Genomic DNA, 22,159 nt, shown 5'->3' on the forward strand with positions numbered 1-22,159 from the left:
TCCCTCCCTCGCTGTGTGTGTGTGTGTCCCCCTCGCTGTGTGTGTGTGTGTCCCTCCCTCGCTGTGTGTGTGTGCGTGTGTGTGTCCCTCCCTCGCTGTGTGTGTGTGTGTGTGTGTGTGCCCCTCCCTCGCTGTGTGTGTGTGTGTCCCTCCCTCGCTGTGTGTGTGTGTGTCCCTCCCTCGCTGTGTGTGTGTGTGTCCCCCTCCCTCGCTGTGTGTGTGTGTCCCCCTCCCTCGCTGTGTGTGTGTGTGTCCCTCCCTCGCTGTGTGTGTGTGTGTCCCCCTCCCTCGCTGTGTGTGTGTGTGTCCCTCCCTCGCTGTGTGTGTGTCCCTCCCTCGCTGTGTGTGTGTCCCTCCCTCGCTGTGTGTGTGTCCCTCCCTCGCTGTGTGTGTGTGTCTCTCCCTCGCTGTGTGTGTGTGTGTGTCTCTCCCTCGCTGTGTGTGTGTGTGTCTCTCTCCCTCGCTGTGTGTGTGTGTGTGTGTGTCTCTCCCTCGCTGTGTGTGTGTGTGTGTCTCTCCCTCGCTGTGTGTGTGTCTCTCCCTCGCTGTGTGTGTGTCCCTCCCTCGCTGTGTGTGTGTCCCTCCCTCGCTGTGTGTGTGTCCCTCCCTCGCTGTGTGTGTGTCCCTCCCTCGCTGTGTGTGTGTCCCTCCCTCGCTGTGTGTGTGTCCCTCCCTCGCTGTGTGTGTGTCCCTCCCTCGCTGTGTGTGTGTGTGTCCCTCCTTCGCTGTGTGTGTGTCCCTCCTTCGCTGTGTGTGTGTCCCTCCCTCGCTGTGTGTGCGTGTCCCTCCCTCGCTGTGTGTGCGTGTCCCTCCCTTGCTGTGTGTGTGTGTGTGTGTGCGTGGCCCTCCCTCGCTGTGTGTGTGTGTGTCCCTCCCTCGCTGTGTGTGTGTCCCTCCCTCGCTGTGTGTGTGTGTGTGTGTCCCTCCCTCGCTGTGTGTGTGTGTGTGTGTGTCCCTCCCTCGCTGTGTGTGTGTGTCCCTCCCTCGCTGTGTGTGTGTGTCCCTCCCTCGCTGTGTGTGTGTGTCCCTCCCTCGCTGTGTGTGTGTGTCTCTCCCTCGCTGTGTGTGTGTGTCTCTCCCTCGCTGTGTGTGTGTCTCTCCCTCGCTGTGTGTGTGTCTCTCCCTCGCTGTGTGTGTGTCTCTCCCTCGCTGTGTGTGTTCCCCTCCCTCGCTGTGTGAGTGTCCCTCCTTCGCTGTGTGTGTCCCTCCTTCGCTGTGTGTGTCCCTCCTTCGCTGTGTGTGTGCCTCCCTCGCTGTGTGTGTGTGTCCCTCCCTCGCTGTGTGTGTGTGTGTGTGTCCCTCCCTCGCTGTGTGTGTGTGTGTGTCCCTCCCTCGCTGTGTGTGTCCCTCCCTCGCTGTGTGTGTCCCTCCCTCGCTGTGTGTGTCCCTCCCTCGCTGTGTGTGTCCCTCCCTCACTGTGTGTGTGTCCCTCCCTCGCTGTGTGTGTGCGTGTCCCTCCCTCGCTATGTGTGTGCGTGTCCCTCCCTCGCTATGTGTGTGCGTGTCCCTCCCTCGCTGTGTGTGTGTGTCCCTCCCTCGCTGTTTGTGTGCGTGTCCCTCCCTCGCTGTGCGTGTGCGTGTCCCTCCCTCGCTGTGCGTGTGCGTGTCCCTCCCTCGCTGTGCGTGTGTGTGTCCCTCCCTCGCTGTGTGTGTGTGTGTCCCTCCCTCGCTGTGTGTGTGTGTGTCCCTCCCTCGCTGTGTGTGTGTGTGTCCCTCCCTCACTGTGTGTGTGTCCCTCCCTCACTGTGTGTGTGTCCCTCCTTCGCTGTGTGTGTGCGTGTCTCTCCCTCGCTGTGTGTGCGTGTCCCTCCCTCGCTATGTGTGTGCGTGTCCCTCCCTCGCTGTGTGTGCGTGTCCCTCCCTCGCTGTGTGTGCGTGTCCCTCCCTCGCTGTGTGTGCGTGTCCCTCCCTCGCTGTGTGTGTGCGTGTCCCTCCCTCGCTGTGTGTGTGTGTGTGTGTGTGTCCCTCCCTCGCTGTGTGTGTGTGTCCCTCCCTCGCTGTGTGTGTGTCCCTCCCTCACTGTGTGTGTGTGTGTGTGTCCCTCCCTCGCTGTGTGTGCGTGTGTGTGTGTGTGTGTGTGTGTCCCTCCCTCGCTGTGTGTGTGTTTGTCCCTCCCTCGCTGTGTGTGTGTGTGTGTCCCTCCCTCACTGTGTGTGTGTCCCTCCCTCACTGTGTGTGTGTCCCTCCCTCACTGTGTGTGTGTGTCCCTCCCTCACTGTGTGTGTGTGTCCCTCCCTCACTGTGTGTGTGTGTCCCTCCCTCACTGTGTGTGTGTGTCCCTCCCTCGCTGTGTGTGTGCGTGTCCCTCCCTCGCTGTGTGTGTGCGTGTCCCTCCCTCGCTGTGTGTGTGCGTGTCCCTCCCTCGCTATGTGTGTGCGTGTCCCTCCCTCGCTATGTGTGTGCGTGTCCCTCCCTCGCTGTGTGTGCGTGTCCCTCCCTCGCTGTGTGTGCGTGTCCCTCCCTCGCTGTGTGTGCGTGTCCCTCCCTCGCTGTGTGTGCGTGTCCCTCCCTCGCTGTGTGTGCGTGTCCCTCCCTCGCTGTGTGTGCGTGTCCCTCCCTCGCTGTGTGCGTGTGTCCCTCCCTCGCTGTGTGCGTGTGTCCCTCCCTCGCTGTGTGTGCGTGTGTCCCTCCCTCGCTGTGTGTGTGCGTGTCCCTCCCTCGCTGTGTGTGTGCGTGTCCCTCCCTCGCTGTGTGTGTGCGTGTCCCTCCCTCGCTGTGTGTGTGCGTGTCCCTCCCTCGCTGTGTGTGTGCGTGTCCCTCCCTCGCTGTGTGTGTGCGTGTCCCTCCCTCGCTGTGTGTGTGTGCGTGTCCCTCCCTCGCTGTGTGTGTGTGTGTCCCTCCCTCGCTGTGTGTGTGTGTGTGTCCCTCCCTCGCTGTGTGTGTGTGTGTGTCCCTCCCTCGCTGTGTGTGTGTGTGTGTCCCTCCCTCGCTGTGTGTGTGTGTGTCCCTCCCTCACTGTGTGTGTGTGTGTGTCCCTCCCTCGCTGTGTGTGTGTGTGTGTGTGTGTGTGTGTGTGTCCCTCCCTCGCTGTGTGTGTGTGTGTGTGTGTGTCCCTCCCTCGCTGTGTGTGTGTGTCCCTCCCTCACTGTGTGTGTGTCCCTCCCTCGCTGTGTGTGTGTGTGTGTGTGTGTGTGTGTCCCTCCCTCGCTGTGTGTGTGTGTGTGTGTGTGTCCCTCCCTCGCTGTGTGTGTGTGTGTGTGTGTGTCCCTCCCTCACTGTGTGTGTGTGTCCCTCCCTCACTGTGTGTGTGTCCCTCCCTCGCTGTGTGTGTGCGTGTCCCTCCCTCGCTGTGTGTGTGCGTGTCCCTCCCTCGCTATGTGTGTGCGTGTCCCTCCCTCGCTGTGTGTGTGTCTCTCCCTCGCTGTGTGTGCGTGTCCCTCCCTCGCTGTGCGTGTGTGTGTCCCTCCCTCGCTGTGCGTGTGTGTGTCCCTCCCTCGCTGTGCGTGTGTGTGTCCCTCCCTCGCTGTGCGTGTGTGTGTCCCTCCCTCGCTGTGCGTGTGTGTGTCCCTCCCTCGCTGTGTGTGTCCCTCCCTCGCTGTGTGTGTGTGTCCCTCCCTCACTGTGTGTGTCCCTCCCTCACTGTGTGTGTGTCCCTCCCTCACTGTGTGTGTGTCCCTCCCTCGCTGTGTGCGTGTCCCTCCCTCGCTGTGTGTGTGCGTGCCCCTCCCTCGCTGTGTGTGTGCGTGTCCCTCCCTCGCTATGTGTGTGTGTGCGTGTCCCTCCCTCGCTGTGTGTGCGTGTCCCTCCCTTGCTGTGTGTGTGTGTCCCTCCCTCGCTGTGTGTGTGTGTCCCTCCCTCGCTGTGTGTGTGTGTGTCCCTCCCTCGCTGTGTGTGTGTGTGTCCCTCCCTCGCTGTGTGTGTGTGTGTCCCTCCCTCGCTGTGTGTGTGTGTGTCCCTCCCTCGCTGTGTGTGTGTGTGTCCCTCCCTCGCTGTGTGTGTGTCCCTCCCTCGCTGTGTGTGTGTCCCTCCCTCGCTGTGTGTGTGTCCCTCCCTCGCTGTGTGTGTGTCCCTCCCTCGCTGTGTGTGTGTGTCCCTCCCTCGCTGTGTGTGTGTCCCTCCCTCGCTGTGTGTGTGTGTGTGTCCCTCCCTCGCTGTGTGTCCCTCCCTCGCTGTGTGTGGGTCCCTCCCTCGCTGTGTGCGTGTGTCCCTCCCTCGCTGTGTGCGTGTGTCCCTCCCTCGCTGTGTGCGTGTGTCCCTCCCTCGCTGTGTGCGTGTGTCCCTCCCTCGCTGTGTGTGTGTGTGTGTCCCTCCCTCGCTGTGTGCGTGTGTCCCTCCCTCGCTGTGTGCGTGTGTCCCTCCCTCGCTGTGTGTGTGTGTGTGTCCCTCCCTCGCTGTGTGTGTCCCTCCCTCGCTGTGTGTGGGTCCCTCCCTCGCTGTGTGCGTGTGTCCCTCCCTCGCTGTGTGCGTGTGTCCCTCCCTCGCTGTGTGCGTGTGTCCCTCCCTCGCGGTGTGTGCGTGTGTCCCTCCCTCGCGGTGTGTGCGTGTGTCCCTCCCTCGCGGTGTGTGCGTGTGTCCCTCCCTCGCGGTGTGTGTGCGCGTCCCTCCCTCGCGGTGTGTGCGCGTCCCTCCCTCGCGGTGTGTGCGCGCGTCCCTCCCTCGCGGTGTGTGCGCGCGTCCCTCCCTCGCGGTGTGTGTGCGCGTCCCTCCCTCGCGGTGTGTGTGCGCGTCCCTCCCTCGCGGTGTGTGTGCGCGTCCCTCCCTCGCGGTGTGTGTGCGCGTCCCTCCCTCGCGGTGTGTGTGTGCGTCCCTCCCTCGCGGTGTGTGTGCGCGTCCCTCCCTCGCGGTGTGTGTGCGCGTCCCTCCCTCGCGGTGTGTGTGCGCGTCCCTCCCTCGCGGTGTGTGTGCGCGTCCCTCCCTCGCGGTGTGTGTGCGCGTCCCTCCCTCGCGGTGTGTGTGTGTGTGTCCCTCCCTCGCGGTGTGTGTGTGTGTGTGTGTCCCTCCCTCGCTGTGTGTGTGTGTGTGTGTGTCCCTCCCTCGCTGTGTGTGTGTGTGTGTTTGTGTCCCTCCCTCGCTGTGTGTGTGTGTGTGTGTGTCCCTCCCTCGCTGTGTGTGTGTGTGTGTGTGTGTCCCTCCCTCGCTGTGTGTGTGTGTGTGTGTGTCCCTCCCTCGCTGTGTGTGTGTGTGTGTGTGTCCCTCCCTCGCTGTGTGTGTGTGTGTGTGTGTCCCTCCCTCGCTGTGTGTGTGTGTGTGTGTGTCCCTCCCTCGCTGTGTGTGTGTGTGTGTCCCTCCCTCGCTGTGTGTGTGTGTGTGTGTGTCCCTCCCTCGCTGTGTGTGTGTGTGTGTGTGTCCCTCCCTCGCTGTGTGTGTGCGTGTCCCTCCCTCGCTGTGTGTGTGTGTGTGTGTGTCCCTCCCTCGCTGTGTGTGTGCGTGTCCCTCCCTCGCTGTGTGTGTGCGCGTCCCTCCCTCGCGGTGTGTGTGCGCGTCCCTCACTCGCGGTGTGTGTGTGTGTCCCTCCCTCGCTGTGTGTGTGTGTGTGTGTGTCCCTCCCTCGCTGTGTGTGTGTGTGTGTGTGTCCCTCCCTCGCTGTGTGTGTGTGTGTGTGTGTCCCTCCCTCGCTGTGTGTGTGTGTGTGTGTGTCCCTCCCTCGCTGTGTGTGTGTGTGTGTGTGTGTCCCTCCCTCGCTGTGTGTGTGTGTGTGTGTGTCCCTCCCTCGCTGTGTGTGTGCGTGTCCCTCCCTCGCTGTGTGTGTGCGCGTCCCTCCCTCGCTGTGTGTGTGCGCGTCCCTCCCTCGCTGTGTGTGTGCGCGTCCCTCCCTCGCTGTGTGTGTGCGCGTCCCTCCCTCGCTGTGTGTGTGCGCGTCCCTCCCTCGCTGTGTGTGTGCGCGTCCCTCCCTCGCTGTGTGTGTGCGCGTCCCTCCCTCGCTGTGTGTGTGCGCGTCCCTCCCTCGCTGTGTGTGTGCGCGTCCCTCCCTCGCTGTGTGTGTGCGCGTCCCTCCCTCGCTGTGTGTGTGCGCGTCCCTCCCTCGCTGTGTGTGTGCGCGTCCCTCCCTCGCTGTGTGTGTGCGCGTCCCTCCCTCGCTGTGTGTGTGCGCGTCCCTCCCTCGCTGTGTGTGTGCGCGTCCCTCCCTCGCTGTGTGTGTGCGCGTCCCTCCCTCGCTGTGTGTGTGCGCGTCCCTCCCTCGCTGTGTGTGTGCGCGTCCCTCCCTCGCTGTGTGTGTGCGCGTCCCTCCCTCGCTGTGTGTGTGCGCGTCCCTCCCTCGCTGTGTGTGTGCGCGTCCCTCCCTCGCTGTGTGTGTGCGCGTCCCTCCCTCGCTGTGTGTGTGCGCGTCCCTCCCTCGCTGTGTGTGTGCGCGTCCCTCCCTCGCTGTGTGTGTGCGCGCGTCCCTCCCTCGCTGTGTGTGTGCGCGTCCCTCCCTCGCTGTGTGTGTGCGCGTCCCTCCCTCGCTGTGTGTGTGCGCGTCCCTCCCTCGCTGTGTGTGTGCGCGTCCCTCCCTCGCTGTGTGTGTGCGCGTCCCTCCCTCGCTGTGTGTGTGCGCGTCCCTCCCTCGCTGTGTGTGTGCGCGTCCCTCCCTCGCTGTGTGTGTGCGCGTCCCTCCCTCGCTGTGTGTGTGCGCGTCCCTCCCTCGCTGTGTGTGTGCGCGTCCCTCCCTCGCTGTGTGTGTGCGCGTCCCTCCCTCGCTGTGTGTGTGCGCGTCCCTCCCTCGCTGTGTGTGTGCGCGTCCCTCCCTCGCTGTGTGTGTGCGCGTCCCTCCCTCGCTGTGTGTGTGCGCGTCCCTCCCTCGCTGTGTGTGTGTCCCTCCCTCGCTGTGTGTGTGTCCCTCCCTCGCTGTGTGTGTGCGCGTCCCTCCCTCGCTGTGTGTGTGCGCGTCCCTCCCTCGCTGTGTGTGTGCGCGTCCCTCCCTCGCTGTGTGTGTGTGTGTGTGTGTGTGTGTGTGTCCCTCCCTCGCTGTGTGTGTGCGTGTCCCTCCCTCGCTGTGTGTGTGCGTGTCCCTCCCTCGCTGTGCGTGTGCGTGTCCCTCCCTCGCTGTGCGTGTACGTGTCCCTATCTCGCTGTGTGTGTGTCCCTCCCTCGCTGTGTGTGCGTGTCCCTCCCTCGCTGTGTGTGCGTGTGTGTGTCCCTCCCTCGCTGTGTGTGTGTGTGTGTGTGTCCCTCCCTCGCTGTGTGTGTGCGTGTCGCTCCCTCACTGTGTGTGTGTCCCTCCCTCGCTGTGTGTGTGCGTGTCCCTCCCTCGCTGTGTGTGTGCGTGTCCCTCCCTCGCTGTGTGTGTGCGTGTCCCTCCCTCGCTGTGTGTGTGCGTGTCCCTCCCTCGCTGTGTGTGTGCGTGTCCCTCCCTCGCTGTGTGTGTGCGTGTCCCTCCCTCGCTGTGTGTGTGCGTGTCCCTCCCTCGCTGTGTGTGTGTCCCTCCCTCGCTGTGTGTGTGTCCCTCCTTCGCTGTGTGTGTGTCCCTCCCTCGCTGTGTGTGTGTCCCTCCCTCGCTGTGTGTGTGCGTGTCCCTCCCTCGCTGTGTGTGTGCGTGTCCCTCCCTCGCTGTGTGTGTGCGTGTCCCTCCCTCGCTGTGTGTGTGCGTGTCCCTCCCTCGCTGTGTGTGTGCGTGTCCCTCCCTCGCTGTGTGTGTGCGTGTCCCTCCCTCGCTGTGTGTGTGCGTGTCCCTCCCTCGCTGTGTGTGTGTCCCTCCCTCGCTGTGTGTGTGTCCCTCCCTCGCTGTGTGTGTGTCCCTCCCTCGCTATGTGTGTGCGTGTCCCTCCCTCGCTATGTGTGTGCGTGTCCCTCCCTCGCTGTGTGCGTGTGTCCCTCCCTCGCTGTGTGCGTGTGTCCCTCCCTCGCTGTGTGTGTGCGTGTCCCTCCCTCGCTGTGTGTGTGCGTGTCCCTCCCTCGCTGTGTGTGTGCGTGTCCCTCGCTCGCTGTGTGTGTGCGTGTCCCTCCCTCGCTGTGTGTGTGCGTGTCCCTCCCTCGCTGTGTGTGTGTGTGTGTGTCCCTCCCTCGCTGTGTGTGTGTGTGTCCCTCCCTCGCTGTGTGTGTGTGTGTGTCCCTCCCTCGCTGTGTGTGTGTGTGTGTGTGTCCCTCCCTCGCTGTGTGTGTGTGTGCGTGTCCCTCCCTCGTTATGTGTGTGCGTGTCCCTCCCTCGCTATGTGTGTGCGTGTCCCTCCCTCGCTATGTGTGTGCGTGTCCCTCCCTCGCTGTGTGTGCGTGTCCCTCCCTCGCTGTGTGTGCGTGTCCCTCCCTCGCTGTGTGTGTGTGTGTGTGTGTGTCCCTCCCTCACTGTGCGTGTGCGTGTCCCTCCCTCGCTGTGCGTGTGCGTGTCCCTCCCTCGCTGTGCGTGTGCGTGTCCCTCCCTCGCTGTGTGTGTGTCCCTCCCTCGCTGTGTGTGTGTCCCTCCCTCGCTGTGTGTGCGTGTCCCTCCCTCGCTGTGTGTGTGTGTGTGTGTGTCCCTCCCTCGCTGTGTGTGTGCGTGTCGCTCCCTCACTGTGTGTGTGTCCCTCCCTCACTGTGTGTGTGCGTGTCCCTCCCTCGCTGTGTGTGTGCGTGTCCCTCCCTCGCTGTGTGTGTGCGTGTCCCTCCCTCGCTGTGTGTGTGTGTGTCCCTCCCTCGCTGTGTGTGTGTGTGTCCCTCCCTCGCTGTGTGTGTGTGTGTCCCTCCCTCGCTGTGTGTGTGTCCCTCCCTCGCTGTGTGTGTGTCCCTCCCTCGCTGTGTGTGTGCGTGTCCCTCCCTCGCTGTGTGTGTGCGTGTCCCTCCCTCGCTATGTGTGTGCGTGTCCCTCCCTCGCTATGTGTGTGCGTGTCCCTCCCTCGCTGTGTGTGCGTGTCCCTCCCTCGCTGTGTGCGTGTGTCCCTCCCTCGCTGTGTGTGTGCGTGTCCCTCCCTCGCTGTGTGTGCGTGTCCCTCCCTCGCTGTGTGTGTGCGTGTCCCTCGCTCGCTGTGTGTGTGCGTGTCCCTCCCTCGCTGTGTGTGTGTGTGTGTCCCTCCCTCGCTGTGTGTGTGTGTGTGTGTCCCTCCCTCGCTGTGTGTGTGTGTGTCCCTCCCTCGCTGTGTGTGTGTGTGTGTCCCTCCCTCGCTGTGTGTGTGTGTGTGTGTCCCTCCCTCGCTGTGTGTGTGTGTGTGTGTCCCTCCCTCGCTGTGTGTGTGTGTGCGTGTCCCTCCCTCGCTATGTGTGTGCGTGTCCCTCCCTCGCTATGTGTGTGCGTGTCCCTCCCTCGCTATGTGTGTGCGTGTCCCTCCCTCGCTATGTGTGTGCATGTCCCTCCCTCGCTGTGTGTGCGTGTCCCTCCCTCGCTGTGTGTGCGTGTCCCTCCCTCGCTGTGTGTGTGTGTGTGTGTGTCCCTCCCTCACTGTGTGTGTGCGTGTCCCTCCCTCGCTGTGCGTGTGCGTGTCCCTCCCTCGCTGTGCGTGTGCGTGTCCCTCCCTCGCTGTGCGTGTGCGTGTCCCTCCCTCGCTGTGTGTGTGTCCCTCCCTCGCTGTGTGTGTGTCCCTCCCTCGCTGTGTGTGCGTGTCCCTCCCTCGCTGTGTGTGTGTGTGTGTGTGTCCCTCCCTCGCTGTGTGTGTGCGTGTCGCTCCCTCACTGTGTGTGTGTCCCTCCCTCACTGTGTGTGTGCGTGTCCCTCCCTCGCTGTGTGTGTGCGTGTCCCTCCCTCGCTGTGTGTGTGTGTGTCCCTCCCTCGCTGTGTGTGTGTGTGTCCCTCCCTCGCTGTGTGTGTGTGTGTGTCCCTCCCTCACTGTGTGTGTGTCCCTCCCTCGCTGTGTGTGTGTCCCTCCCTCGCTGTGTGTGTGTCCCTCCCTCGCTGTGTGTGTGCGTGTCCCTCCCTCGCTATGTGTGTGCGTGTCCCTCCCTCGCTATGTGTGTGCGTGTCCCTCCCTCGCTGTGTGTGCGTGTGTCCCTCCCTCGCTGTGTGTGTGCGTGTCCCTCCCTCGCTGTGTGTGTGCGTGTCCCTCCCTCGCTGTGTGTGTGCGTGTCCCTCGCTCGCTGTGTGTGTGTGTGTCCCTCCCTCGCTGTGTGTGTGTGTGTGTCCCTCCCTCGCTGTGTGTGTATGTGTGTGTCCCTCCCTCGCTGTGTGTGTGTGTGTCCCTCCCTCGCTGTGTGTGTGTGTGTGTCCCTCCCTCGCTGTGTGTGTGTGTGTGTCCCTCCCTCGCTGTGTGTGTGTGTGTGTGTCCCTCCCTCGTTATGTGTGTGCGTGTCCCTCCCTCGCTATGTGTGTGTGTGTCCCTCCCTCGCTATGTGTGTGTGTGTCCCTCCCTCGCTGTGTGTGTGTGTCCCTCCCTCGCTGTGTGTGTGTGTCCCTCCCTCGCTGTGTGTGTGTGTCCCTCCCTCGCTGTGTGTGCGTGTCCCTCCCTCGCTGTGTGCGTGTGTCCCTCCCTCGCTGTGTGTGTGCGTGTCCCTCCCTCGCTGTGTGTGTGCGTGTCCCTCCCTCGCTGTGTGTGTGCGTGTCCCTCCCTCGCTGTGTGTGTGCGTGTCCCTCCCTCGCTGTGTGTGTGCGTGTCCCTCCCTCGCTGTGTGTGTGCGTGTCCCTCCCTCGCTGTGTGTGTGCGCGTCCCTCCCTCGCTGTGTGTGTGCGCGTCCCTCCCTCGCTGTGTGTGTGCGCGTCCCTCCCTCGCTGTGTGTGTGCGCGTCCCTCCCTCGCTGTGTGTGTGCGCGTCCCTCCCTCGCTGTGTGTGTTCGCGTCCCTCCCTCGCTGTGTGTGTGCGCGTCCCTCCCTCGCTGTGTGTGTTCGCGTCCCTCCCTCGCTGTGTGTGTGCGCGTCCCTCCCTCGCGGTGTGTGTGCGCGTCCCTCCCTCGCGGTGTGTGTGCGCGTCCCTCCCTCGCTGTGTGTGTGCGCGTCCCTCCCTCGCTGTGTGTGTGCGTGTCCCTCCCTCGCTGTGTGTGTGCGTGTCCCTCCCTCGCTGTGTGTGTGCGTGTCCCTCCCTCGCTGTGTGTGTGCGTGTCCCTCCCTCGCTGTGTGTGTGCGTGTCCCTCCCTCGCTGTGTGTGTGCGTGTCCCTCCCTCGCTGTGTGTGTGCGTGTCCCTCCCTCGCTGTGTGTGTGCGTGTCCCTCCCTCGCTGTGTGTGTGCGTGTCCCTCCCTCGCTGTGTGTGTGTCCCTCCCTCGCTGTGTGTGTGTGTGTGTGTGTCCCTCCCTCGCTGTGTGTGTGTGTGTGTGTCCCTCCCTCGCTGTGTGTGTGCGTGTCGCTCCCTCACTGTGTGTGTCCCTCCCTCGCTGTGTGTGTGCGTGTCCCTCCCTCGCTGTGTGTGTGCGTGTCCCTCCCTCGCTGTGTGTGTGCGTGTCCCTCCCTCGCTGTGTGTGTGCGTGTCCCTCCCTCGCTGTGTGTGTGCGTGTCCCTCCCTCGCTGTGTGTGTGCGTGTCCCTCCCTCGCTGTGTGTGTGCGTGTCCCTCCCTCGCTGTGTGTGTGCGTGTCCCTCCCTCGCTGTGTGTGTGTGCGTGTCCCTCCCTCGCTGTGTGTGTGTGTGTCCCTCCCTCGCTGTGTGTGTGTCCCTCCCTCGCTGTGTGTGTGTCCCTCCCTCGCTGTGTGTGTGCGCGCCCCTCCCTCGCTGTGTGTGTGCGCGCCCCTCCCTCGCTGTGTGTGTGCGAGCCCCTCCCTCGCTGTGTGTGTGCGCGCCCCTCCCTCGCTGTGTGTGTGCGCGCCCCTCCCTCGCTGTGTGTGTGCGCGCCCCTCCCTCGCTGTGTGTGCGCGCCCCTCCCTCGCTGTGTGTGTGCGCGCCCCTCCCTCGCTGTGTGTGTGCGCGCCCCTCCCTCGCTGTGTGTGTGCGCGCCCCTCCCTCGCTGTGTGTGTGCGTGTCCCTCCCTCGCTGTGTGTGTGTGCGTGTCCCTCCCTCGCTGTGTGTGTGTGTGTGTCCCTCCCTCGCTGTGTGTGTGTGTGTGTGTCCCTCCCTCGCTGTGTGTGTGTGTGTGTGTGTCCCTCCCTCACTGTGTGTGTGTCCCTCCCTCACTGTGTGTGTGTCCCTCCCTCGCTGTGTGTGTGCGTGTCCCTCCCTCGCTGTGTGTGCGTGTCCCTCCCTCGCTGTGTGTGCGTGTCCCTCCCTCGCTGTGTGTGCGTGTGTCCCTCCCTCGCTGTGTGCGCGTGTCCCTCCCTCGCTGTGTGTGTGCGTGTCCCTCCCTCGCTGTGTGTGTGCGCGTCCCTCCCTCGCTGTGTGTGTGCGCGCCTCTCCCTCGCTGTGTGTGTGCGCGTCCCTCCCTCGCTGTGTGTGTGCGCGTCCCTCCCTCGCTGTGTGTGTGCGCGTCCCTCCCTCGCTGTGTGTGTGCGCGTCCCTCCCTCGCTGTGTGTGTGCGCGTCCCTCCCTCGCTGTGTGTGTGCGCGTCCCTCCCTCGCTGTGTGTGTGCGCGTCCCTCCCTCGCTGTGTGTGTGCGCGCCTCTCCCTCGCTGTGTGTGTGCGCGCCTCTCCCTCGCTGTGTGTGTGCGCGCCCCTCCCTCGCTGTGTGTGTGCGCGTCCCTCCCTCGCTGTGTGTGTGCGCGTCCCTCCCTCGCTGTGTGTGTGCGCGTCCCTCCCTCGCTGTGTGTGTGCGCGTCCCTCCCTCGCTGTGTGTGTGCGCGTCCCTCCCTCGCTGTGTGTGTGCGTGTCCCTCCCTCGCTGTGTGTGTGCGTGTCCCTCCCTCGCTGTGCGTGTGCGTGTCCCTCCCTCGCTGTGCGTGTGCGTGTCCCTCCCTCGCTGTGCGTGTGCGTGTCCCTCCCTCGCTGTGTGTGTGTCCCTCCCTCGCTGTGTGTGTGTCCCTCCCTCGCTGTGTGTGCGTGTCCCTCCCTCGCTGTATGTGTGTGTGTGTGTGTCCCTCCCTCGCTGTGTGTGTGCGTGTCGCTCCCTCACTGTGTGTGTGTCCCTCCCTCACTGTGTGTGTGCGTGTCCCTCCCTCGCTGTGTGTGTGCGTGTCCCTCCCTCGCTGTGTGTGTGTGTGTCCCTCCCTCGCTGTGTGTGTGTGTGTCCCTCCCTCGCTGTGTGTGTGTGTGTGTCCCTCCCTCACTGTGTGTGTGTCCCTCCCTCGCTGTGTGTGTGTCCCTCCCTCGCTGTGTGTGTGTCCCTCCCTCGCTGTGTGTGTGCGTGTCCCTCCCTCGCTATGTGTGTGCGTGTCCCTCCCTCGCTATGTGTGTGCGTGTCCCTCCCTCGCTGTGTGTGCGTGTGTCCCTCCCTCGCTGTGTGTGTGTGTGTCCCTCCCTCGCTGTGTGTGTGTGTCCCTCCCTCGCTGTGTGTGTGTGTCCCTCCCTCGCTGTGTGTGCGTGTCCCTCCCTCGCTGTGTGCGTGTGTCCCTCCCTCGCTGTGTGTGTGCGTGTCCCTCCCTCGCTGTGTGTGTGCGTGTCCCTCCCTCGCTGTGTGTGTGCGTGTCCCTCGCTCGCTGTGTGTGTGTGTGTCCCTCCCTCGCTGTGTGTGTGTGTGTGTCCCTCCCTCGCTGTGTGTGTGTGTGTGTCCCTCCCTCGCTGTGTGTGTGTGTGTCCCTCCCTCGCTGTGTGTGTGTGTGTGTCCCTCCCTCGCTGTGTGTGTGTGTGTGTCCCTCCCTCGCTGTGTGTGTGTGTGCGTGTCCCTCCCTCGTTATGTGTGTGCGTGTCCCTCCCTCGCTATGTGTGTGTGTGTCCCTCCCTCGCTGTGTGTGTGTGTGTCCCTCCCTCGCTGTGTGTGTGTGTCCCTCCCTCGCTGTGTGTGTGTGTCCCTCCCTCGCTGTGTGTGCGTGTCCCTCCCTCGCTGTGTGCGTGTGTCCCTCCCTCGCTGTGTGTGTGCGTGTCCCTCCCTCGCTGTGTGTGTGCGTGTCCCTCCCTCGCTGTGTGTGTGCGTGTCCCTCCCTCGCTGTGTGTGTGCGTGTCCCTCCCTCGCTGTGTGTGTGCGTGTCCCTCCCTCGCTGTGTGTGTGCGCGTCCCTCCCTCGCTGTGTGTGTGCGCGTCCCTCCCTCGCTGTGTGTGTGCGCGTCCCTCCCTCGCTGTGTGTGTGCGCGTCCCTCCCTCGCTGTGTGTGTGCGCGCCCCTCCCTCGCTGTGTGTGTGTGTGTCCCTCCCTCGCTATGTGTGTGCGTGTCCCTCCCTCGCTGTGTGCGTGTGTCCCTCCCTCGCTGTGTGTGTGCGTGTCCCTCCCTCGCTGTGTGTGTGCGTGTCCCTCCCTCGCTGTGTGTGTGCGTGTCCCTCCCTCGCTGTGTGTGTGTCCCTCCCTCGCTGTGTGTGTGTGTGTCCCTACCTCGCTGTGTGTGTGCGTGTCCCTCCCTCGTTATGTGTGTGCGTGTCCCTCCCTCGCTATGTGTGTGCGTGTCCCTCCCTCGCTATGTGTGTGCGTGTCCCTCCCTCGCTATGTGTGTGCGTGTCCCTCCCTCGCTGTGTGTGCGTGTCCCTCCCTCGCTGTGTGTGCGTGTCCCTCCCTCGCTGTGTGCGTGTGTCCCTCCCTCGCTGTGTGTGTGCGTGTCCCTCCCTCGCTGTGTGTGTGCGTGTCCCTCCCTCGCTGTGTGTGTGCGTGTCCCTCCCTCGCTGTGTGTGTGCGTGTCCCTCCCTCGCTGTGTGTGTGTGCGTGTCCCTCCCTCGCTGTGTGTGTGTGTGTGTGTCCCTCCCTCGCTGTGTGTGTGTGTGTGTCCCTCCCTCGCTGTGTGTGTGTGTGTGTCCCTCCCTCGCTGTGTGTGTGTGTGTGTCCCTCCCTCGCTGTGTGTGTGTGTGTGTGTCCCTCCCTCGCTGTGTGTGTGTGTGTGTGTGTGTGTGTCCCTCCCTCGCTGTGTGTGTGTGTGTGTCCCTCCCTCACTGTGTGTGTGTGTCCCTCCCTCACTGTGTGTGTGTCCCTCCCTCACTGTGTGTGTGTCTCTCCCTCGCTGTGTGTGTGTCCCTCCCTCGCTGTGTGTGTGCGTGTCCCTCCCTCGCTATGTGTGTGCGTGTCCCTCCCTCGCTATGTGTGTGCGTGTCCCTCCCTCGCTGTGTGTATGTGTCCCTCCCTCGCTGTGTGTGTGTGTCCCTCCCTCGCTGTGTGTGTGTGTCCCTCCCTCGCTGTGTGTGTGTGTCCCTCCCTCGCTGTGTGTGTGTGTCCCTCCCTCGCTGTGCGTGTGTGTGTCCCTCCCTCGCTGTGCGTGTGTGTGTCCCTCCCTCGCTGTGCGTGTGTGTGTCCCTCCCTCGCTGTGCGTGTGTGTGTCCCTCCCTCGCTGTGCATGTGTGTGTCCCTCCCTCGCTGTGTGTGTCCCTCCCTCGCTGTGTGTGTGTGTGTCCCTCCCTCGCTGTGTGTGTGCGTGTCCCTCCCTCGCTGTGTGTGTGCGCGTCCCTCCCTCGCTGTGTGTGTGCGCGTCCCTCCCTCGCTGTGTGTGTGCGCGTCCCTCCCTCGCTGTGTGTGTGCGCGTCCCTCCCTCGCTGTGTGTGTGCGCGTCCCTCCCTCGCTGTGTGTGTGCGCGTCCCTCCCTCGCTGTGTGTGTGCGCGTCCCTCCCTCGCTGTGTGTGTGCGCGTCCCTCCCTCGCTGTGTCTGTGCGCGTCCCTCCCTCGCTGTGTGTGTGCGCGTCGCTCCCTCGCTGTGTGTGTGCGCGTCCCTCCCTCGCTGTGTGTGTGCGCGTCCCTCCCTCGCTGTGTGTGTGCGCGTCCCTCCCTCGCTGTGTGTGTGCGCGTCCCTCCCTCGCTGTGTGTGTGCGCGTCCCTCCCTCGCTGTGTGTGTGCGCGTCCCTCCCTCGCTGTGTGTGTGCGCGTCCCTCCCTCGCTGTGTGTGTGCGCGTCCCTCCCTCGCTGTGTGTGTGCGCGTCCCTCCCTCGCTGTGTGTGTGCGCGTCCCTCCCTCGCTGTGTGTGTGCGTGTCCCTCCCTCGCTGTGTGTGTGCGTGTCCCTCCCTCGCTGTGTGTGTGCGCGTCCCTCCCTCGCTGTGTGTGTGCGCGTCCCTCCCTCGCTGTGTGTGTGCGCGTCCCTCCCTCGCTGTGTGTGTGCGCGTCCCTCCCTCGCTGTGTGTGTGCGCGTCCCTCCCTCGCTGTGTGTGTGCGTGTCCCTCCCTCGCTGTGTGTGTGCGTGTCGCTCCCTCGCTGTGTGTGTGTCCCTCCCTCGCTGTGTGTGTGTGTGTCGCTCCCTCACTGTGTGTGTCCCTCCCTCGCTGTGTGTGTGTGTGTCCCTCCCTCGCTGTGTGTGTGCGTGTCCCTCCCTCGCTGTGTGTGTGCGTGTCCCTCCCTCGCTGTGTGTGTGCGTGTCCCTCCCTCGCTGTGTGTGTGCGTGTCCCTCCCTCGCTGTGTGTGTGTGTGTCGCTCCCTCACTGTGTGTGTGTCCCTCCCTCGCTGTGTGTGTGTGTGTCCCTCCCTCGCTGTGTGTGTGCGTGTCCCTCCCTCGCTGTGCGTGTGTGTGTCCCTCCCTCGCTGTGCGTGTGTGTGTCCCTCCCTCGCTGTGCGTGTGTGTGTCCCTCCCTCGCTGTGTGTGTGTCCCTCCCTCGCTGTGTGTGTCCCTCCCTCGCTGTGTGTGTGTGTCCCTCCCTCACTGTGTGTGTGTCCCTCCCTCACTGTGTGTGTGTCCCTCCCTCACTGTGTGTGTTTCCCTCCCTCGCTGTGTGCGTGTCCCTCCCTCGCTGTGTGTGTGCGTGTCCCTCCCTCGCTGTGTGTGTGCGTGTCCCTCCCTCGCTATGTGTGTGTGTGTGTGTCCCTCCCTCGCTGTGTGTGTGCGTGTCCCTCACTCGCTGTGTGTGCGTGTCCCTCCCTCGCTGTGTGTGTGTGTCCCTCCCTCGCTGTGTGTGTGCGTGTCCCTCCCTCGCTGTGTGTGTGCGTGTCCCTCCCTCGCTATGTGTGTGTGTGTGTGTCCCTCCCTCGCTGTGTGTGTGCGTGTCCCTCACTCGCTGTGTGTGCGTGTCCCTCACTCGCTGTGTGTGCGTGTCCCTCCCTCGCTGTGTGTGTGTGTCCCTCCCTCGCTGTGTGTGTGTGTCCCTCCCTCGCTGTGTGTGTGTCCCTCCCTCGCTGTGTGTGTGTCCCTCCCTCGCTGTGTGCGTGTGTCCCTCCCTCGCTGTGTGCGTGTGTCCCTCCCTCGCTGTGTGCGTGTGTCCCTCCCTCGCTGTGTGTGTGCGTGTCCCTCCCTCGCTGTGTGTGTGCGTGTCCCTCCCTCGCTGTGTGTGTGCGTGTCCCTCCCTCGCTGTGTGTGTGCGCGTCCCTCCCTCGCTGTGTGTGTGCGCGTCCCTCCCTCGCTGTGTGTGTGCGCGTCCCTCCCTCGCTGTGTGTGTGCGCGTCCCTCCCTCGCTGTGTGTGTGCGCGTCCCTCCCTCGCTGTGTGTGTGCGCGTCCCTCCCTCGCTGTGTGTGTGCGCGTCCCTCCCTCGCGGTGTGTGTGCGCGTCCCTCCCTCGCGGTGTGTGTGCGCGTCCCTCCCTCGCGGTGTGTGTGCGCGTCCCTCCCTCGCTGTGTGTGTGCGCGTCGCTCCCTCGCTGTGTGTGTGCGCGTCGCTCCCTCGCTGTGTGTGTGCGCGTCGCTCCCTCGCTGTGTGTGTGCGCGTCGCTCCCTCGCTGTGTGTGTGCGCGTCGCTCCCTCGCTGTGTGTGTGCGCGTCGCTCCCTCGCTGTGTGTGTGCGCGTCGCTCCCTCGCTGTGTGTGTGCGCGTCGCTCCCTCGCTGTGTGTGTGCGCGTCGCTCCCTCGCTGTGTGTGTGCGCGTCGCTCCCTCGCTGTGTGTGTGCGCGTCGCTCCCTCGCTGTGTGTGTGCGCGTCGCTCCCTCGCTGTGTGTGTGCGCGTCGCTCCCTCGCTGTGTGTGTGCGCGTCGCTCCCTCGCTGTGTGTGTGCGCGTCGCTCCCTCGCTGTGTGTGTGCGCGTCGCTCCCTCGCTGTGTGTGTGCGCGTCGCTCCCTCGCTGTGTGTGTGCGCGTCGCTCCCTCGCTGTGTGTGTGCGCGTCGCTCCCTCGCTGTGTGTGTGCGCGTCGCTCCCTCGCTGTGTGTGTGCGCGTCGCTCCCTCGCTGTGTGTGTGCGCGTCGCTCCCTCGCTGTGTGTGTGCGCGTCGCTCCCTCGCTGTGTGTGTGCGCGTCGCTCCCTCGCTGTGTGTGTGCGCGTCGCTCCCTCGCTGTGTGTGTGCGCGTCGCTCCCTCGCTGTGTGTGTGCGCGTCGCTCCCTCGCTGTGTGTGTGCGCGTCGCTCCCTCGCTGTGTGTGTGCGCGTCGCTCCCTCGCTGTGTGTGTGCGCGTCCCTCCCTCGCTGTGTGTGTGCGCGTCCCTCCCTCGCTGTGTGTGTGCGCGTCCCTCCCTCGCTGTGTGTGTGCGCGTCCCTCCCTCGCTGTGTGTGTGCGCGTCCCTCCCTCGCTGTGTGTGTGCGCGTCCCTCCCTCGCTGTGTGTGTGCGCGTCCCTCCCTCGCTGTGTGTGTGCGCGTCCCTCCCTCGCTGTGTGTGTGCGCGTCCCTACCTCGCTGTGTGTGTCCGTGTCGCTCCCTCGCTGTGTGTGTGTGTGTCGCTCCCTCGCTGTGTGTGTGCGTGTCCCTCCCTCGCTGTGTGTGTGTCCCTCCCTCGCTGTGTGTGTGTGTGTCGCTCCCTCACTGTGTGTGTGTCCCTCCCTCGCTGTGTGTGTGCGTGTCCCTCCCTCGCTGTGTGTGTGCGTGTCCCTCCCTCGCTGTGCGTGTGTGTGTCCCTCCCTCGCTGTGCGTGTGTGTGTCCCTCCCTCGCTGTGCGTGTGTGTGTCCCTCCCTCGCTGTGTGTGTCCCTCCCTCGCTGTGTGTGTGTGTGTCCCTCCCTCACTGTGTGTGTGTCCCTCCCTCACTGTGTGTGTGTCCCTCCCTCACTGTGTGTGTGTCCCTCCCTCACTGTGTGTGTTTCCCTCCCTCGCTGTGTGCGTGTCCCTCCCTCGCTGTGTGTGTGCGTGTCCCTCCCTCGCTGTGTGTGTGCGTGTCCCTCCCTCGCTATGTGTGTGTGTGTGTGTCCCTCCCTCGCTGTGTGTGTGCGTGTCCCTCACTCGCTGTGTGTGCGTGTCCCTCACTCGCTGTGTGTGCGTGTCCCTCCCTCGCTGTGTGTGTGTGTCCCTCCCTTGCTGTGTGTGTGTGTCCCTCCCTCGCTGTGTGTGTGTCCCTCCCTCGCTGTGTGTGTGTCCCTCCCTCGCTGTGTGTGTGTCCCTCCCTCGCTGTGTGCGTGTGTCCCTCCCTCGCTGTGTGCGTGTGTCCCTCCCTCGCTGTGTGCGTGTGTCCCTCCCTCGCTGTGTGCGTGTGTCCCTCCCTCGCTGTGTGCGTGTGTCCCTCCCTCGCTGTGTGTGTGCGTGTCCCTCCCTCGCTGTGTGTGTGCGTGTCCCTCCCTCGCTGTGTGTGTGCGTGTCCCTCCCTCGCTGTGTGTGTGCGTGTCCCTCCCTCGCTGTGTGTGTGCGCGTCCCTCCCTCGCTGTGTGTGTGCGTGTCCCTCCCTCGCTGTGTGTGTGCGCGTCCCTCCCTCGCTGTGTGTGTGCGCGTCCCTCCCTCGCTGTGTGTGTGCGCGTCCCTCCCTCGCTGTGTGTGTGCGCGTCCCTCCCTCGCTGTGTGTGTGCGCGTCCCTCCCTCGCGGTGTGTGTGCGCGTCCCTCCCTCGCGGTGTGTGTGCGCGTCCCTCCCTCGCGGTGTGTGTGCGCGTCCCTCCCTCGCGGTGTGTGTGCACGTCCCTCCCTCGCTGTGTGTGTGCGCGTCGCTCCCTCGCTGTGTGTGTGCGCGTCCCTCCCTCGCTGTGTGTGTGCGCGTCGCTCCCTCGCTGTGTGTGTGCGCGTCGCTCCCTCGCTGTGTGTGTGCGTGTCCCTCCCTCGCTGTGTGTGTGCGCGTCCCTCCCTCGCTGTGTGTGTGCGCGTCCCTCCCTCGCTGTGTGTGTGCGCGTCCCTCCCTCGCTGTGTGTGTGTGCGTGTCCCTCCCTCGCTGTGTGTGTGTGTGTGTGTGTCCCTCCCTCGCTGTGTGTGTGTGTGTGTGTGTGTCCCTCCCTCACTGTGTGTGTGTCCCTCCCTCGCTGTGTGTGTGTCCCTCCCTCGCTGTGTGTGTGCGTGTCCCTCCCTCGCTGTGTGTGCGTGTCCCTCCCTCGCTGTGTGTGCGTGTCCCTCCCTCGCTGTGTGTGCGTGTCCCTCCCTCGCTGTGTGTGCGTGTCCCTCCCTCGCTGTGTGCGTGTCCCTCCCTCGCTGTGTGCGTGTCCCTCCCTCGCTGTGTGCGCGTGTCCCTCCCTCGCTGTGTGTGTGCGTGTCCCTCCCTCGCTGTGTGTGTGCGCGTCCCTCCCTCGCTGTGTGTGTGCGCGTCCCTCCCTCGCTGTGTGTGTGCGCGCCTCTCCCTCGCTGTGTGTGTGCGCATCCCTCCCTCGCTGTGTGTGTGCGCGTCCCTCCCTCGCTGTGTGTGTGCGCGTCCCTCCCTCGCTGTGTGTGTGCGTGTCCCTCCCATGCTGTGTGTGTGTGTGTGTGTGTCCCTCCCTCGCTGTGTGTGTGTGTCCCTCCCTCGCTGTGTGTGTGTCCCTCCCTCGCTGTGTGTGTGTGTGTGTCCCTCCCTCGCTGTGTGTGTGTGTGTGTGTCCCTCCCTCGCTGTGTGTGTGCGCGTCCCTCCCTCGCTGTGTGTGTGCGTGTCCCTCCCATGCTGTGTGTGTGTGTGTGTGTGTGTCCCTCCCTCGCTGTGTGTGTGTGTGTGTCCCTCCCTCGCTGTGTGTGTGTGTGTGTCCCTCCCTCGCTGTGTGTGTGTGTGTGTGTCCCTCCCTCGCTGTGTGTGTGTGTGTGTGTGTGTGTCCCTCCCTCGCTGTGTGTGTGTGTGTCCCTCCCTTACTGTGTGTGTGTCCCTCCCTCACTGTGTGTGTGTGTCCCTCCCTCACTGTGTGTGTGTCCCTCCCTCACTGTGTGCGTGTCCCTCCCTCGCTGTGTGTGCGTGTCCCTCCTTCGCTGTGTGTGTGCGTGTCCCTCCCTCGCTGTGTGTGTGCGCGTCCCTCCCTCGCTGTGTGTGTGCGCGCCCCTCCCTCGCAGTGTGTGTGCGCGCCCCTCCCTCGCAGTGTGTGTGCGCGCCCCTCCCTCGCTGTGTGTGTGCGCGCCCCTCCCTCGCTGTGTGTGTGCGCGCCCCTCCCTCGCTGTGTGTGTGCGCGCCCCTCCCTCGCTGTGTGTGTGCACGCCCCTCCCTCGCTGTGTGTGTGCGCGCCCCTCCCTCGCTGTGTGTGTGCGCGCCCCTCCCTCGCTGTGTGTGTGCGCGCCCCTCCCTCGCTGTGTGTGTGCGCGCCCCTCCCTCGCTGTGTGTGTGCGCGCCCCTCCCTCGCTGTGTGTGTGCGCGCCCCTCCCTCGCTGTGTGTGTGCGTGTCCCTCCCTCGCTGTGTGTGTGTGCGTGTCCCTCCCTCGCTGTGTGTGTGTGTGTGTGTGTCCCTCCCTCGCTGTGTGTGTGTGTGTGTGTGTGTCCCTCCCTCACTGTGTGTGTGTCCCTCCCTCACTGTGTGTGTGTCCCTCCCTCGCTGTGTGTGTGCGTGTCCCTCCCTCGCTATGTGTGTGCGTGTCCCTCCCTCGCTGTGTGTGCGTGTCCCTCCCTCGCTGTGTGTGCGTGTCCCTCCCTCGCTGTGTGTGCGTGTCCCTCCCTCGCTGTGTGTGCGTGTCCCTCCCTCGCTGTGTGCGTGTCCCTCCCTCGCTGTGTGCGTGTGTCCCTCCCTCGCTGTGTGCGTGTGTCCCTCCCTCGCTGTGTGTGTGCGTGTCCCTCCCTCGCTGTGTGTGTGCGCGTCCCTCCCTCGCTGTGTGTGTGCGCGCCTCTCCCTCGCTGTGTGTGTGCGCATCCCTCCCTCGCTGTGTGTGTGCGCGTCCCTCCCTCGCTGTGTGTGTGCGCGTCCCTCCCTCGCTGTGTGTGTGCGCGTCCCTCCCTCGCTGTGTGTGTGCGCGTCCCTCCCTCGCTGTGTGTGTGCGCGTCCCTCCCTCGCTGTGTGTGTGCGCGTCCCTCCCATGCTGTGTGTGTGTGTGTCCCTCCCTCGCTGTGTGTGTGTGTCCCTCCCTCGCTGTGTGTGTGTGTGTGTCCCTCCCTCGCTGTGTGTGTGTGTGTGTGTCCCTCCCTCGCTGTGTGTGTGTGTGTGTGTCCCTCCCTCGCTGTGTGTGTGTGTGTCCCGCCCTCGATGTGTGTGTGTGTCCCTCCCTCGCTGTGTGTGTGTGTGTGTCCCTCCCTCGCTGTGTGTGGGTGTCCCTCCCTCACTGTGTGTGTGTGTGTGTGTCCCTCCCTCGCTGTGTGTGTGTGTGTGTGTGTGTGTCCCTCCCTCGCTGTGTGTGTGTGTGTCCCTCCCTCGCTGTGTGTGTGTGTCCCTCCCTCGCAGTGTGTGTGTGTGTGTGTCCCTCCCTCGCAGTGTGTGTGTGTGTCCCTCCCTCGCAGTGTGTGTGTGTGTGTGTGTGTGTGTGTCCCTCCCTCGCAGTGTGTGTGTGTGTGTGTGTGTGTGTCCCTCCCT

Source organism: Chiloscyllium plagiosum, unplaced genomic scaffold (assembly GCF_037043375.1).
Source record: "Chiloscyllium plagiosum isolate Xiang-an unplaced genomic scaffold, Cpla_swu_hap1 HiC_scaffold_38, whole genome shotgun sequence".
Taxonomy (NCBI): Eukaryota; Metazoa; Chordata; class Chondrichthyes; order Orectolobiformes; family Hemiscylliidae; genus Chiloscyllium; species Chiloscyllium plagiosum.